At 38.7% G+C, this 18179-nt stretch overlaps 1 protein-coding gene across 1 annotated transcript in view; it reads right to left on the bottom strand.

The window, feature by feature from the left end:
* Positions 1–18179, bottom strand: part of ITGB5 (integrin subunit beta 5) — an 80559-nt gene that overhangs the window by 15703 nt on the left and 46677 nt on the right. The window lies entirely within an intron of this gene.

The raw sequence follows: 18179 nt of genomic DNA on the forward strand, positions 1-18179 counted from the left end.
GGAAGACAATTTGTTGATACTTCCTTAGCCCTCTCAGGACCAACTACCAGCCTCCCATTCACCTTTGTATTCTCTGGGCACATTTCCAAACAAGCCATTCAGACTGCATAGTGCCTCATTTGAATTGCCCAAGTAATGCCCATGAGGCACAAAGATATTCTTGTGTAGAAAGATGATGCTGGAGAATACTTTGAAGCATGCTGGCCTCCTATTTGTTTGTATGTTTAAATCAGTGTTGTCCAAACGTGGCCACTTTAAGATGAGTGGACTTCAATTCCCAGAATTCCCCAGCCAGCATGGCTGGCTGGGGAATTCTGGGAGTTGAAGTCCACTCATCTTAAAGTGGCCAAGTTTGGACAACACTGGTTTAGATGAATGTAAAAAAACCTTAGAAATTAGGTGAGTTCCAGGCAGTGAGGGAGGTGTCCAAACAGATATTGGTGCCCAGTGGAATTGAAAGAGCTATATCCTAAGTCTGGATTTTAATGTTCCTCATATCCATTACTGAATAGGAGGAAAGAGAACAATGTCCATACTGCAAGAGACTCTGGCCATCATTCCGCTACAGATACAGTACTACTACAGTTTCTGGGAATTATTTCAAAAATGTTCACATGTGACTTTTATCATTCTAGCCACACTCCTAAGTGCTTCGTTCTCAAGCTTAATAGTGCAAAATTATGTACCTAAACTTTGTGTTTAAAGCCAAGCTAATTGCCTCACGGTAAACCACATGCACACACACGCACACAAATACAGTAATACCTCAGTTCACGAACAGTACCGTTCGCAAAATTTTGCTTCCGTTCGCGAACTCCGCATCGGGTGACGAACATGACCCGCGGCCATTTTCCCTGTTGTGACACGTGGTCATGGCTTCCTGTAGGCAAGGGGGACTCTCCCTCCAAACAATAACCGCCTCCCCACCCGCCTTCCTGTCCTCCACGCCAGAAGTCGCCTCAAGCAAGGTTAGTGTTCTCTCTCTTCATACTGTACTGTACTGTATTTTGTTTCATATTTTTGTGGTTTAAAAAAAAATATACATATGGTTCAGAACGGATTAACCGTATTTACATTGAACCTTATCGGAAAATTTGAACCGACCAATTTGGTTCGCGACCAGAGTCATGGAACGAATTAAGTTTGTGAACCGAGGTACCACTGTATATATCCATATCTATCTGGATGAATACTGCAATCCTTGAGAAGTGAAAATCAAGGGGATTCTTATTGTGGAAAGGTTGCAGACTAAAAACTGTAATGGAGAACAGTGAGTATTCTGCTGAAAATTGGATTTCCATTTCAGACATGCTTTCTGATCCGAAGCGCTTCTCCCTCTTTTTCGCTGCCTTAATATAAGTTTAGACTGGAAGATATTTCTGTCAGGAACATAGTAAACTGGCAAGTAAATGATAGCACCAGATATGCACGTCATAAACAAACAATAACAGAGACTGGAATGCTAATGGCTATTTATGATATGGGAGCAACTTTAAAACCTTGAAAGGTGCAGACCCATATCTATCTATTAAACTCTCAACGTAAAAAAGGGATTTGACCAACTCAGGAAGGGAAGTCTATCAGTATTACTATATGATGGCTATATGAAATCAGTTCAAAGGTAGCACTGACTGCCAGAAGCTAGAGAGCAACTGTTAGCTTTCGCCTGTCTTCTTCTATTGTCTTACGTAGCAGAGACACTGTAGGGGCTACAATAGGAAACAGAAGGCTTGTTTAGACAGTCTGTGTGGGACTTGTGTGTTATGGCATGTTAATGCTCAACCAGCTAGGCATACACTCCCCTTCTTTTCCAGATCAATTATCTGGAAAAGCTACAGAACCCTGGGTCCTCCTGATGGTGGCCAAATAGCTATTCTGCCTATGAAAACGAGATTTGTAATCCAACACATCTGGAAAAGTCCACACTGGCAAAGGCTGCCTTAAAGGAAGAAGTGTTTATATTCCCCTAAACCAACCTTATCCACAAAGAGAGAAATCAGAAGTATATAATTATTTGATAATATAGATTGATTTTCTCCAATTCTGTACTTTCCAGATATGTTTGAGACTACAGTTCTCAAAGTACCCCAAGTAATAGGAGCTTAAGTCCAACATATCTGGAAAACATAAAGGAATGAATGAATAAATAAACAAACAAAAATCCTGTGCAATAATTAATAAGTAATTAATGAACTGATTAATTAAATTAATTTACATTAAAAAGGCATAAGATTTAATCAATAATGGAAAAGTCTCCCTGAAAAGGATAGGGGAGGTTCAGGATTCTGTACCATGGTGATTTCCACTCTGAGATTCTTTTTATTTTCTTTATTTGCAAGCACAAAACTTTTTCACATAGGTAAGTTCAAGCTGGAATTGTTGTGCTTAGTATAAAATAATTCCACTCATTTTATGCATCCCACAAGATCTATGCACATTAAACTCTAATTTAGGCCAAAACCCCTACTACCTTCTGATTTGTTACTAATATGAACTAGTTTAAGAATTCAAGAGGCAGAAATTCCCAAACATAAGTAATATTGCTTGATATTTCTTACGGATCTATATAGGTCATTTACTTCCAAACATCACTATAAAAATGCTTCTTCTATTCTAACAAAACATTAGTTATTTCCATCTGTTCAACTAAAATGAGACAACCTTGTGATTTGCTTAAAAGCAACCATTTATTTTATTACATTTTCTTAAAATTTCAGGTTGTTAACTGGAATACACCCACACAGTATTTCCAGAAGCCCTGTGATAGATGTGCTTTATGTTTTATTGATGGACGGCAGGTATCAAAGCAATCCAAACAAGTAATTTCTAATTGCTCTGATTCAGAAAAGTCTAAGCAGACAGAGGAACAGGCAATTATTTATATTTAAAGAGACTAATGGAGCAGCTAATGATGCATACATGCCCTTGTAATAGAATCTCCAATCAGTTATTTGGGGGGAAATGGGTCTGGTTTTTTTGTAGCCCCACATCTCTACTTTCTCTTCCTAAATGCAAGTGAACAGCATAATTGGGCCTTTTATTTTGCAAGGTTTATCATGCAAGCATTGCAGGAATGATACCAATGACTTTAACAGTAAATTAAGTTGCTATGGCAATATGCCAAGGCTTCATTAAATCTTTCCATGGGCAACTGTTACCATGTAAAACGCTCTTAGAATTAAATGATTAGTTTCACCACTTTCTGGCCAGCAAACCTTTTTTCTTCCATCTTGCTGAAGCCTAGTGAAAACTGACACATCCCTATGGGGATGAACTGTACACAAATAGCTCCTAACAAGAGCAAAGCTGCTATGTAAATTACAGCAGTTAGTTTAAATTTGATCTGATATTATCAAAACAAAAATATGTTTATTATGCCTTTAAATGCAAGATGCATTGTTGAATTTTTTCCTGAGAAGAGACGACACTACCATGACAGCTGCCCAAGGATTTGCAGAGTTTTGCAGAGATGACTGTATGAGAATTAATTCACAATTAAGATCTACCACTCTGCAAATGCACAGAATTGTGCTATACAATTCTTGTACAAAATGCAAAACTTGAGGAATGTACTTGACTTAAAAGAAGCAGACCAGAATAATTATGCTGAACATCTCAGCTGAAGTTTCTCACTGTCAGCTTATTATTCAAGAGACAGAGACAGACAGACAGACAGACAGACAGACAGACAGACAGACAGACAGACAGACATCCCAATTCATATCTGCAGTGCATGATTTAGGAGGGAATTAAATTACAGTGGAACCTCGGTTTACAAACTTAATTCGTTCTGTGACTCTGGTCGCACCCCGAATTGGTTGCAACCCGAAGGAAATTTCCCCATAAGGTTCAATGTAATTACCGTTAATCCATTCTGGCGTGGAGGACAGGGAGGCGGCTATTGCTTGGAGGGAGAGTCCCCCTCCCTACGACCACGTGTCGGGGCGGAAAATGGCCGCAGACCACGTGTCAGGGGCGGAAAAATGGCTGCGGACCGTGTCACGGGAGGGAAAATGGCCGCGTATCCTGTTTGTACCCCAAGGCGGAGTTCGCAAACCGAGGTAAATTTTTGCGCCCAGAGCTGGTCGTAACCCGAAAAGTTCGTTAACAGAGGCGTTCGTAACCCGAGGTACCACTGTATTAGATGGTCTTTGCTGAGTCTGTCATACTTCACTCAACAGGCAAGAATTGTAACCAGTTAGGCAAGCTCACAAGAAGGTAAGAACTCCTGATAATTCGTTCTTTTTGAAGAAAGGTTAAAAAGCCATAATCAAGATTTAGTGACCATTGTGTTTCAAGAGCAAAACAATATTCATGTTCTTTGGTACTTTTCCTCATTCTGGCCCTACATAATGGAGGAGAAGCTAACGGGGAACCAGGCACTAGATGGCTGGATGGATCATCTTCCTAACGAAAACGTTGCAAGCACAATTCCAAGAAATTACAATGTGGAAAAAAGTGGAGGAGACAGAAGCAACCAAGGCAGCTGCAAAAAAAAGCTTAGAGAGGATCTGGGGAAAAAAAGTTTAGAAATCTTAGGGGGAAAAATCCTGCTTTTATCAAAGGTAGACCTTGCCTCAGCTAAACTAAACCAGACCTCCAAATTCCCAGCATTGATACGGGCAGTCTGCTGCTGTGAACGCCAGCAAGAAGCAAGCAGGGACTGGAAAGATACTATCCTGTCTTGTTGTCCTTCGAGGGCCCGGAAGGATATTGTCTTGGCCTCCCGTGCCCCTTTTATGCAGACATGCTTATTAAAATGCACAAAGCAGCACAGAAAGGCCCACTCCCTTCATCTCCTCCAATTCTGGCTGTGTCCCAACAGCGTCAAGAGTACAATCCAAATTAAGAGATCTGGCACAGAGCTAAGACCGCAACCTTCATGCTGCCGTTTTCTGCAATTTGTTCACATGGACACATGCTGTTGGCATCTTAATTTAAATTTCAATTAAAAAGTCAGATAAACCTGGCCAAGTAATTTTTTTTTTTTTTACATTTTCCACAGAATAACACCTGCAAAAGTACACAACCAATTCTGTTTATATTCATTAATTATAGATTTAATATTCTCAACTCTTTAGAATAGCTCACCAAGGGGTATAAAGTTATTAATTAGTCATCCAACTACATAAAATATATCAATGACTATAGAACACCAACAGTAGATAAATGTTATAAAATGAACAGTAATTCATACAGCTGCTCTTTTGTTATAAGATTTGTGATGTGGGTAGATGACAAAAAGATTTGTGATTTGATCTCTGGGTAGATGTGTTCTCAATATATTCTTAAAACCTTAAGATTATAATAGGGGAAGACTGCCTTCGTTCTTGGTATCTTTAAAAGTAAAATTAACACCTATGACCATGTAGGAAATAAGATTTGTTATACAATACACAGAGTAGCTTCTGGGGAAAAGTCAAAACTTTGGCTCAAAATACTACAGGTCAACTGATGAGAAGATGCTCAGACATTTCTAAGCATAATTTCAAGTGCTACTGAAGGCTTAAATAACTTTCATCCAGATTAATCCTTGCCCAACCTGGTGTTTTGCCCAACCTGGTGTTTTGAATGCTTTGTGTAATCAAGGTATGATGAATCCAAACACTTAAATGATTTTAAAAACAAAATTAAATTTTTTTTAAACTTTGAAGGTGAGAAAAAGGCTTGGAAGATTGAAAGATCTTGACTGGTGGGCTTTTCTATTCCTCAGACAAAACAGAAATATCATCTGTCTGCATTTGAAAGTAATATAAATCCCAGTCATCATATAGTGCAATGTAGTGGATTTTAAATCAGAACAGCATATTTTGACAGATATTAACATGAACTACTAAGAAATAAACAAAAATTAATAATTGAAAGACAAGTGATAAATTAATACTCCACTCTGGTTGTGAGAAATGTGGAGTATACATTTCTGCACTAGCAGTTTCTAGTGTCACTCAACCACTGCAGAGGAGATGTACTATTAGTGAAGTCTGGCTTTATATTGCCATGGCAATAGTTGGGTGGTGACACTGTAGATTGCTAGCATAGAGATGCTAACGGAAAATTAGAGAAGTAACATTGCACATAATGATTAATTAACCTTCATCATTTCTTTTGCATCATATGTGTCAGTCTGGGTTTGGAGAAACTGACTCCAGCTTAATCGTACCAAGATTGAGTTGTTATGGATTTTAGGGACCCCCAGATCTGGGGATTTGCCATCTTTAGTCTTGGATAGGCTGTACTTCCCCATTAAGAGTAGTGCACAATCTAGGGGTCTTTTTGGACTCACAGCTCCTGCTTGAAGAGGCCATCTCACAGCTCAACTACTACGGGTAGTCCTTGATTTTCAACATTTGTTTAGCAACCATTCAAAGTTATAATGGTACTGAAAAAGTGGCTTACAACCGGTCTTCGCACTTATGACCATCACAGCACCCCCGCAGTCACGTGTTCAAAATTTGTGCACCTGGCAATCGGCATGTATTTATGATGGTTGCAGGGTCATGTGATTGCCATTTGTGAACTTCCCAGTTGGCTTCCGACAAGCAAAATCAATGGGGAATCACTTGATTCACTTAACGACTGCATGAATCCCTTAACCACATGATTCACTTAACCACCACCACAAAAAAGTCATAAGATCAGGTGCGAACACATGATGTCTTGCTTAACAACCGCATCGCTTAACAATGAATTTTTTGGTTCCTATTGTAGTTGTAAGTCAAGGACTACCTGTACAATGCATTCTACACATGGCTGCCTTGAAAATCACTTGAAAGATTCAAATGATCCATAAGAACAACAACAATTTATTAAACTCGTATGCAATGATGTGAGCAGTAATGGGCATGCCTTGGTATGCCCACGTGACACCACTGCTCCATGAATTGCACTGGTTGCAGTTATGCCTGTTCCTGGATCATGAGGTTCTGCTCACAGTTACGCATGCCCTAGTCATCTTCTGTATGGACAATTGTTACAAACTACATGGGGCTGCCTTTGAAGAGTATCCAGAAGCTGCAGCTGGTACAAAATGTGGCAACATGGGCAGTTAAGTGTATCCCTAAGAGGACACACATTACACCTCTGCTTTGTGAGCTACATTGGTTACCAGTTTGCTTCTGGGTCCAGGGTGCTGGTTTTGACCTTTAAAACCCTACATGGCATCGGGCCAGGTTGTCTCTTCCCCATTACATCTATCCGTCCCATCACATCTGGAAGGAGATGCATGCTGCGGGTCCCATCTGCAAAGGAGTTCAATCTGACGTGACATAGGAGGTGAGCCTTTTCTGCTGTGGCATCTGCCCTCTGGAATATCATCCCTCCCAAGGAGAGGTCAGCCCCAACCTTTATCGCCTTCTACAAAGCCCTTAAAACATGTTTTTTTCAACAAGCCTAGGGATCTCCTGATAATAGGGAGCTCGTGTGTTGGTTGCATTATGTGTAACATTCTCCTGTATTTTATTTTATCTTTGTTTACTGTTTTAATTGTATTTAATTGGTTTTGTATTATGATTTTGATGGTACGTTTTATTGTACACCACCCAGAGTTATTTTGTGTGAGACGGGCGGCCATATAAATGTGATAAATAAAAATTAATTTAATTAATTAATTAATTCAAGATGTTGGTTGTCACCTATAAAACCCTGCATGACACAGAGCCAGGTTATTTGAGAGGCAGTGTATCATCCAAGGGTTCTACCTGTTTGGTAAGAGCTGGTAGAGTTGGGTCTGCTCTGAGTTCCTGCAATTAAACAATCCATCTCTCAGGACCATGGAAGCCTTGCCTTCTCTGTCTTGGTGCCTGCCCCTCTGGATTTTTCTTCCTTTCCTCTTAAAAATTCAGACATTTTTATGGCCTTGATAAATGCTGAGAAATCATGAAAAATTATTTACAAAAAAAGGAATAACTTATTCTAAATTTAGGGGTTTTAGCACTCTGGCAACAATTCAGGATGAAGGCTTTCTGAGGCAAACTTGCTCAGTTTTTTTCCTGCCAGGATAAATAATCAATGTTCTCAAATATTTGTCATTTGGTCAAATGTTAAAGTAATGTAATTTTTTTAAAAAAATTCTATTTTGACCTTAATTTCAATACCTTATAACAGAAGTGCTATTTAAGTATTACTTCTTATATTCATCTTTAAACACTAAGCTATCTGGAGACATGTATTACATTCCTCTTCTCTTTTTACCACGTAAACTGGATTTAACGAGGCATGCTTCTATCTCAAACCAGCAGTTATAATCCCACCTTTTTTCATTCTACTTCAAGTTCATGTCATATTAAAGGATCGCTGATTTCAAATATTGCTGTACTTGCTTTAACTACCCACTTAAACTGTTACAAAGAAGCCAAAAAACATGTATTTGCCCTCTTTCACTCCCTCTGGAGTGAATTCACAGGTTCTAGAACAAGCATGCAGGAGGACAATAAAAAAAGGTCACTGACTGAAAAAAATACATTTTTCTCTGCTTCCTCCTTCTCTTCTACACCTATACTCTTTCACTTCGCTATTTGCCAACTTAGGTCTAGTATAAACAGTACAAAGGAAAAATGCAGAAACAGAAACAAAAGGCCCCTTGGTTACAGGTTTGACCCCCAAGAAACAGTAAAGAGGTTATTCATCCATTTTTTGGTTCAATTAAAACTTGCTCACAGAAGGACTCATACCTTGCATGCATTATGCTATGAGCGTGACTGCTCCTCGTCTGATCTGCAGCACACGAGCATGCCAATACTGTGTCAGGATTGCACAAATCCTTATGCTGAGAAGACTAGAGAACTGGTGGTCATCTATTTATCAAGAGCTTTCTGGTAAAGAAAACAAGCCTGCCTGGGCCTCTAGAGTAGACTGCTCCAATCCCTTCAAAGGTTTAGACCATGGTAGCCACTGCATAATCAGATGGCTGGCCCTACGGTAATTTTGTTAACATCTATCCGCTGTCTGTTTATACAAAACAGAGATGAAAGAGAAGTTGGAATAAAGAAGACAGTCATCAGCCCTGGCAAACTCCAGGGCCTTAAGGATGTCCTTTCCCCACCTCCTCACAGGCACATTCTTGGAAATCAACAACAGCCAAGTTGTTTGCACAGGGAGATGGAGTTCAGTGCTCCTTGGAGAAACACAGAGACTTATTAAACAATCAGAACTGCCAACAGAGGGTACTGCTAAGAGACTCAGAATATCAGCTTCTGACACTTGGCTGAGTAATGAAGTCCCACTTACCTCGATCATAGAATAACTACATGTAATCCTCAGTTACAAAGAGTTTATCCCTGACGTTTTGTCTGCAAAATGAAGTGAAAGGATGCTGTGATGTCTAGCAGAAAACTTCACTTTTTCATACTTACCCTTCTCAACTGCCACCAATATTCCAGTTGCTTTTTTCCCTATTCCAGGAGGAACAGGAAGGAAGCAGCAAAGAGTTTAGAGCAGGGAGGAACCAGGTAGCTTTCCAAAGATTGTTGAGTTCACCCATCAGCCTGGCTGGCCTAGTCATTGATGAAGGACAATAGCCAACAAACTTCTGGTGGCCATATGTTGCTCACTTTTCTTTAGAGGGTTGTACAACCTCAGCATAGAGTTCCAAATTCTTGTGCCTCAGCATTACCAATAGAAGCCATATATGCCCAAAACAATAAGGAGAAACCAGCCAACTAAATACAGAAAATCATCTTGTGTTATCTTCCCCCTTTAACCTGAATGTTCATCATATATCCCATGCTTCTTTATTTCATAAATTTACATGTGAAAATGGGTTAAGGGTTATGCTGATATTCTTGTAAGAAGTCAGTATATCTAGGGGAAGGAAAAAGTGATAGGTGGTAGGAATGAAGTTATAAATTTGGCTGGATTTTCATTGCCTTTTCACAGTATATAACTCAAGAACTTTAACTCAGTTGCCTGTCATGCTATATGCCATATATTAGGTGACTGGATTTAAATAACCCAAAGAAGATGAGTAAGTTGGAAGAATCATGTAATGGGCTGTGAGAATAACCTTGGGAGACAGAAGGAAGAGCCGCAACCTAGACAACAGTCTGATAAACAAAATCTGAGCCCAAAGGAGGGATGGGGGAGGAGAAAGCATCTCAGAAGGGACCCTTCCTAGTTCCCTGGAAAGTAAAGGCAGGGGAGGGGGTAAGGGCTTTCAGACTTGCAAGATTCTGTTACTGTAACCTTACAATAATGGTAGTATTGGTACTCATAGTTTTGGTTTCCTGCCTGGACTACCTCAAAGAGCTGACACATTGTGAACTGAAGCAGAAGGTCCCTTCCTGCCTCTCTACTCCCGGATTGTAATTGCCATCTCCTTCTGGGACCTCCTCAATGAAACAGCTGCAGGATAAATTGTGTCATGATTTTCTTGGAAAGGATTTCTTTTTCTCTTCCCTATATGGATCCCAAAGATTTTTACATTCAAGACAGTCTTCTTTCATTTTCAGTGTGCTCAAACAATATTTGTACACTCAAGTAAACATCAGAATAGGGGCAGACAACCTATTTGGGACCAGCCCTCTTAAAAAAAATTAAAAACAAAACAGAACTGTCACCAGCCAAAGATTTGAGGGCAAAATGTCCTGTTCCCTTTATCTTTCAGGGAAATTGGTTTTTTAAACCAGATAAGCAAAGCCTGGTGGAGACTTAACATACCCATTGTGCTTGTTATCTTTGTAACCCCTGACCTAACTGGGCTGTTGCATTTCCTCATTTGCTCCCAAACACTGAAGATAAGATCTGGGGCAAATCCAGGGGCTGCCAAAAAGGATCTGGCTGTATATGGCCTGCCATTCCTGCATCAGATTATCACTTCCACAAGATGGCTTTCTGGATTTCCACAGATAAAGAGTTTGTGAGTTGATACACGCAAGACCAAGTCCTTTAAAAGATTCTGAATATACACAACTTATGCCTGATATTGACAGATTCATTCAGATGCTAGACAGTTGCTTCCCCTTTGAAAAGGATCCCCGGATGCTGTTTTGGCACCTTTTTCATCTATTTTTTTAATACCTATCAAAGACTGAATTCTTCCTGCTATATTCATGCTGGCTTCAGTTAGGTCCCTTTCCCACACAACAAATGGGGAAATAGCTTTTCTGCTATTTTTATCATTCTTTACTAAACAGGCCTACAAACAAGAGTAAACATTTCTGTACTAGCTTAGAAAACATCCAGCATATTTTTAACACATATTTTTTAAACAGCAAATTGAAAGTAAAGGTTTCTGAAAAAGTTTGGTAATACGAAGGAAAATGTTAATTTTGCTGACTTTTGTTTTACAACAAAACAGAATAAATTTATTGAGCATGCTTGGCCAGTGAAAACTTGAAAAATGCAGTATTCATTAGGAAAAGAGTTATCAACTTTGTGACAATATAAAAAACATCCCTTAATTAATAGGGATGTGGGAGTCATACCTCTTCATTACACATGACATATCGAATAGGTATGGAAATGAGATACAAGTTGCATTTTCCATTTGGTATAAATATAGTGCTTCTTTAGAGGGAAAACATCTTATTTCCAGTTTCCCCACAGTGGAAAATTTTGAATTTTGCATAGCATAGATCTGATGAAATCAGTCATGCCCATGTAGTTTTACTGGAACTACATGGGCATGATATCCATCAACATGATGTCTTGCTGGCCAGGAAAACATGGGAAAGAAGAAACTAGATTTCTGCACTGAGGGAAGAAGAAAAATCCCCAAGGAGTGCATAATAACTTTTTAACATATATATTTTTGTTAAGCATTTGGGGAAAAAATAGACAAAAGAAAAGAGGAAATAAAAACAAAGAAAATAAAACTTGAAGTGCATAAACAGGGAATTTACCAGCATCACGGAATTAGGTTAAATTTTTCAGTATTTCATTAATTGGTTTTAAAGAGAGCTTTAATGGGCTGCTTTACTGCAAAGATAGGCCCAGACAGCTCTCTTCTCTGCTCTTCACCAGGAGGATCACAGGGAGCAGCAGTGAGAAATGGGAACGAGCAATCTGGAGTGAGAAAGAGAGACCTGCAGAATTGTGACGCAAATTGTCTACAAGAACCCAAGAGCCAATCAGATTGACAACCTCAAGACATATACACATGCTAAAAAGGTAATAATCCAACAATATTGGGACTCCAGGCACAGTAATATCCCTTCAATCTAATGCGTACAGTAGAAGCATTCCTGCTATAAGTAAAAAACAAGACTAGGACTCCACTTCTTGTTCATGTCAATCCTCATTATAATCAAAGGGCCTAAACCTTCACCTCATATTTCTCCATATTAACCCCTTGGCAAGATTGAATAGAAGCACATCATGCCTAACCCTTTTTCAGGACTCCCTTGAAGTGGAGTTATGTTTAAACAGACTAACACACCCTACTTTGGCCCATATTGTTTTTAAATAGGTCCACAGAAGTCATAGAGCTCACGAGAAGTGAAACACCCACACACGAGAGAATTGGTAATATCTAGATTTGCCAGGTATATAAATCTGTACAAGATGATTTTTTTAATCTAATAGAACAAAAAGATTATTTTTCTAAGAAACTGATGAAAATAGCTAGATATTTTCCCATATTTTCCTCTTATAACATCGCTGCAACACTTAAGAGGAGGTGATTCATAGATCAAGACAGGGACTTAAACCTACTACCTGGTTCCACACGTAGGAATGCAAAAACTAAAATGAGTATGAATGTAGGAAGGTCAAACTTACTGAGAATTATTATCAAAATATGGAATCAATTCAGCAGGTAATTTAACTGAATGATGTATTAGAAGAAATTGTTCAAGATCTCAATTTTTAATTTATTAATTGATTAGGTGCCACTCAGACAGACATAATTCCTGATAACTGCATGGACAAATATAGATGCTTGCCATTTCAACATTCTTTAGTGACAATCTGCAGCTCTTCCAGGGACATTTATGAAATCTGTTTGATTCCATTCATCCAATTTATCCATTATCTTTCTCTCCTACTTTCCAAAATCCTGCCATACACAGTCATTTGTAATAGTCTATTATCCACTGGCATTAAATGCTCAAAGTATGGGAGTTTCTGCTTGCTCATCACCTTCAAGAGAGGAGTCAGTGTTTATTTGGTCCATGATTGATTGTTGGGTTCCTCCTGCAATCTACAGTATTCTTTGTAACCAACTCCAGTTCCATACTTTGAAGGCATCTATCTTCTTCCTCTCAGTCTTTCTCAATGTCCAGTTTTCACAACCTCCTCTTAAGTGTTGCAATGACTAGAAATAACATTGTTTTAATCACTCTAACCTTTGCTGTCATAGAAATATCTCACATGATCTTGCCTAAATCTGTCACTGCCTTCCTCCCTACAATGAATCTCCCTATGATTAACCTCTTCTTTACTTCTCCTTCTTTACTCATTTTGAGCCTAAGAAAACAAAACTTACCACCTTCTATTCTTCACTGTTAACCATAGGTCAACAAAGACGTTACCTTTACTGTGTTAATATTTAACATTAACATGGATTTTTCACTTTCTATTTTACTTTCTGAATGCGCTCTTGTATGTTTTCTTTAATACTGACTACAGTAACTAAGTGATGCTGGCTATGTAAGTCAAATTGTTGGCATTTCAGCATCCTATTTTGATTTCAGCTACTATCATTTCCAATTCTGCCATTATATTTGTTATATAGGGGGACAACATGCATCCTTATTTCACTCCTTTTCCTATTCTGAATCACTCTGTATAAATTCCATTTTCATAGTATCTTCTTGTTCATTGTGCTGGTTCTTCAAAAGAGCAATCAGGTGTTCTCACGTGCTTATTAACTTTAATAGATTCCACATTCCAGTATAATCAGCATGATCGAAGGCCACATTGTAGATAATAAAGCAAAGCTAAACCTCCTCTTTATATTCCCTTGCTGTCTCCATAGCTATCTGATTTTGTGTCTCTCTCTCCTGAAACTGCCCTCTGTTTTTGGCATTTCTCTCTCTCTCTCTCCATTGCTCTGTCCCTCTTTGGCTTCATCCACACACCTTCTCAGCCTGAGCCATACTGGGGAGGAGAAAAACCTTGTGAGAGAGATACTACACTTTCCATGATCCTCTCTCCTTTCCTCTGCATTCCCCTTCCCCCACACTCCATTCAACAGCAGCCTCGGAGTGCTGCAGCCTGGTCCTCCTGCGAGGGCAGCGACTTTGCTGGCCTTTTTGTGCAGACATGGCAAGAAGAACGTGGTGACAGTAGCAGTTTTTCCAAGCAGTGTTTTCTCCTCCCAACTCAGACTAGAGGACAGCACAGAGTTGGGGTCATGGGGGAAAGTAAGACCCTAAGCAAATGTGAAGAATGATTGAAATGGGATGGTAATTTGCACATTCTCTTATATCTCTTTTCTTTGGTACAGGTATATAGACTGATGTTTTTCAGTCTCTAGACTAAACTATCTTGTTCCATATTTCTTGACAAAGGACTGTTAGCACTTTAACTATCTTTTCTCCAGCAGCTTTACACAATCCTTCATTTGCACCTGATGCTTTCCTATCTGACAGCTGGTCTACTGCTGTCCTACCTCACTTTCCAGTGGAACCAGTTCCTGAATATATACTGTCTTTCTGCAAATGTTTCTGTGATTCTATAATCTTGTCTGTAAATGGTTTCAGGATAGCCTTTCCTCTCTTCCTTTAACCTGGTATGCCTTTATTACATCCCTTCTCGGATTACTCCTAAGTATTCCAAGCTTACCTGTAAATTTTTCTGTGGTTTCTTTGAACTTCTTAAAAAGATCTCTCATTTTCATTTTCATGTTATTTTCCTCTGTTGACATTCTTGATTGAGCTATCTCTCCTATTGCCTCCTTGCTTCAAATTAAAAGTTGGTGTTCATCGTGCATTTTTCTTGTTGCCCAAAGCTTTCATCTTCTGCCTTTCTTTATGACAGTATGTTCTGAAAGGCACCTGGATTTTCTCATCTTTGAAATTATGAGACTATTCTTTCTTGCCCACTTTTCAAAATATCCCTAATCTCTTCTTGTAAGTTCTCAGGTTCTCTTCTGCCAAATTTAATCCATCCCTTATATAGTACTTATACTCTGATTGTATGTCTTCCAAGTCAACTTTTGCTGACATACCTACTCTCTTTAATTTAGTAAGTTTAACCCATGTATTTCACACTTGTAATTTGTGGTCTGTTCTATAAGTAGGATTAATTTATGTCCACATAATGCCTGCAGAATTCCCTGCAGTATAAGATACAGCTAAAATTTGCTAACAGTGGGTATTATTATTATTATTATTATTATTATTATTATTTTATTTTGTAATGGCATTAGTAGTATTATTCTATAACATCCACTATTCCCCTCAAATCCTAACATTTGGCAATGTGTAAAATGGTTCAACTTCTCCAATTTTTGTTGCTGCACTAATGGTCTTATATTTTCTTACCCAATGTATGAATATTCTTATTTTATTTGCATGAAAAATGAATACAGCATTGACATGACTAAATATGCCATGTGGTTTAGGATTTATTCCACCCATGTAGACTGCTTTCTTATATAAACCACAATGTCTCATGTTGACTTGCATGGCATTTGAAGTTCTACTGAATCACTCTGGGAATGTTTCCAGACAGCCAAGTCATCAAACTTAAAACATAATTCTTTCTTCTTTTCCCAAAGCAAAAAAAAAAAAAAAAACTTAAACAAGCCTTCACAATTTACAATCAAAACATCCTGACAAGAACCTACAAGCTTCTACAATCAAGTAAGTACTGAGGGGAATTTCTTTATTATTTTTTTATTATTATTTTGTGCAGAACTATGCAGACACTCATTACCAAGTTCTCTTTCTTGTGTCTAATTATTCTACTGCTCCACTGTCACTGATTGCTTTTACAAACTCTGCATTTTCCTCATGGAATTCTTGTTTTCCTGAGTTTGTATGCCACCAAATATAATCAGTGCCAGATTTGGTGCTTCTAAAACTAAGTGGATTTGATCAACTGCATCTGCCATTTGTAAAAATAAAGGGAGAAGCATAGCAAAAGGAAGGATTCCTAACATGTAGCTCTGCAGATGTCCTATGCTGGCTGGGGATGATGACCTTTGTTATCCAACTAATTTGGAGAACCTTAGGTTGAAGAAGTTGGCTTTAAATTACTGTCTAGTAAGTGCTGAGTAATTATTTCATTCCTTTCCCTACTGTGACAATTTACTTTCCTACTCCCCATGCTAGTTCAAAGTATGCTATTCTTTCCATGCTTATTTGAGAACAGAGTGTGATGAGAGCAAGCCAAGTTTTCCAGGAGTTCCACTGAATGAAAAAATAACTCTGACCCTTCCAATCAAACAAGGGTTTGGCGACATAGGGCCGTCTCTTCCTGTATAGTCTATTCCATGTTCAACAGGACACTTTTTATGAGTTTTGCCAGAGATATGTCTGACACCAACAATCAATTATGTGTTTCTTATGCTAGGGTTGCTAGAGTTGAAACAAGTCCTTTCTTTTCTACACTTCAGGAAGAGACTCAACACATAATTATTTCTGAAGCCTTTAAAGGCTACTATTTGAGATTTCCTGATATCTCTCTCTCTCCCTCCTTCCCATCCTCCTCAGTGGAACTTCTTGAAAATACACCTAACTTCTCACTGAAAACAGAGATTACCAGATTCCACCTTACCATCTAGATGAGGATGGAAAAAAAGAGGAAGCGGAGTCATCAAAGAATAACAATTGTATTTCCTCTCAATTTTCTCTGCAGCCATTGCTGTAACTTTTAGTTCTTTTCTCGTTTAAATTCTGGGTAGTATCTTTGTGGGAATCACATGTGCCCAGCATGACTCAGGCTCAGCTGATGGTATAAATCTATTTTTGTACAGTTCATAAAAACTGTGACTCATTTTGCAAGTCCATTTTCCTGTATGATATTTTCTTCTCTGACCTTCATAATTAGAAAGACTGAATAAAGTCCCAGCAGCCCTATAGTCACTGTGGAATTATGCCACCACTTCTTACTTGAATCTGTAGAAACTCTTCCAAACCTGTCCCTTTTCATGTCCATTATTTCTGGGAATCTTCGTCTCCCAAAAGTGTAGACACAATATCCTCTGCACATCTCTTAAATATCTGCATGTGTTTCACACAAGCGTCTTTGCCAAAGGAAAGCAAACTCAAAAGATCTGACATACACATTGCTGTTAACATTCCCTTCTTGCATATAAAGCTGATAAATGTTAATAAAGCCAGTTTAGGACTACAGACCCAGGCAAGTGCAACAGTTGTATACAGCATTCTCCCTCATATTATTTTGTGGGTACTCTCATGTTTATTTAATCTCATTACTGCCAGGTATCAACCATTACCAGGGAAGGAAAAGCCATCTAATTTCACCTTGATTAAAAATAATTTTCTCTCTAGTCAGAAAATATTACATTTATTTTATGTGGTGAACATGAAGTTGAAATGCCATTCCATTTGATGACAACATATGTACCAATATAGGAATGTGAAACTGCATTAACTTGCAATTTTGTTGCATGGTTCCCAAATGAATATACATTTAATATAGCTATTAAGAGAAAGGACAAGAGAAAAGGAGAGTCTTGAACTCTTCTACTTTCATGCCAAGCTAACAGCTTTCATAACATTTATTGAGTGCTGGTCAATAAATCAGCTGGATTCTGCAATTTACTTTACGTGGGGCTACCCTTGAAGACCATTCAGAAAGGGCAGCTGGTCCAGAATGCAATGGTTCAAGAGGTAATGGGATCACTTTGATTTGCCCAGGTAACACCTCTGTTGAGAGAAGTAGGCTTCCAATACAATTCAAGGTGCTTTTAAAGTTTTAAAGTTTTTTATAGCTTAGGACCTAGGCATCTTTGAGACTGCCTATGCCATGTGCCCGATATGGGAGGAGGATTGTTCTAAGTACCAACCCCTAGGGAATGGCACCATTATGGACTTGAGGGCAAGCCTTCTCTGTGGCTGACCCCCTACCCTGGAACAGCCTACTCTTGCTACTCCTTCTAGCGCCTTTCTAGAGGGCCTTCAGGGAGACTTGTACACTTGGACTGCTCCTGATGAAGCATCCCCTGGTGATTCCTGATAATTGTCTGTGATTGCTATGATTGGTTGCTGTTACGGTATCTATTTTAGTCCTGTTGCTATATGATACTATACTATACTATGAAGTATAAGATG

Source organism: Python bivittatus, unplaced genomic scaffold (assembly GCF_059951505.1).
Source record: "Python bivittatus isolate LINGU-HERP-01145 unplaced genomic scaffold, Pbiv_v1 ctg000480_np1212, whole genome shotgun sequence".
Taxonomy (NCBI): Eukaryota; Metazoa; Chordata; class Lepidosauria; order Squamata; family Pythonidae; genus Python; species Python bivittatus.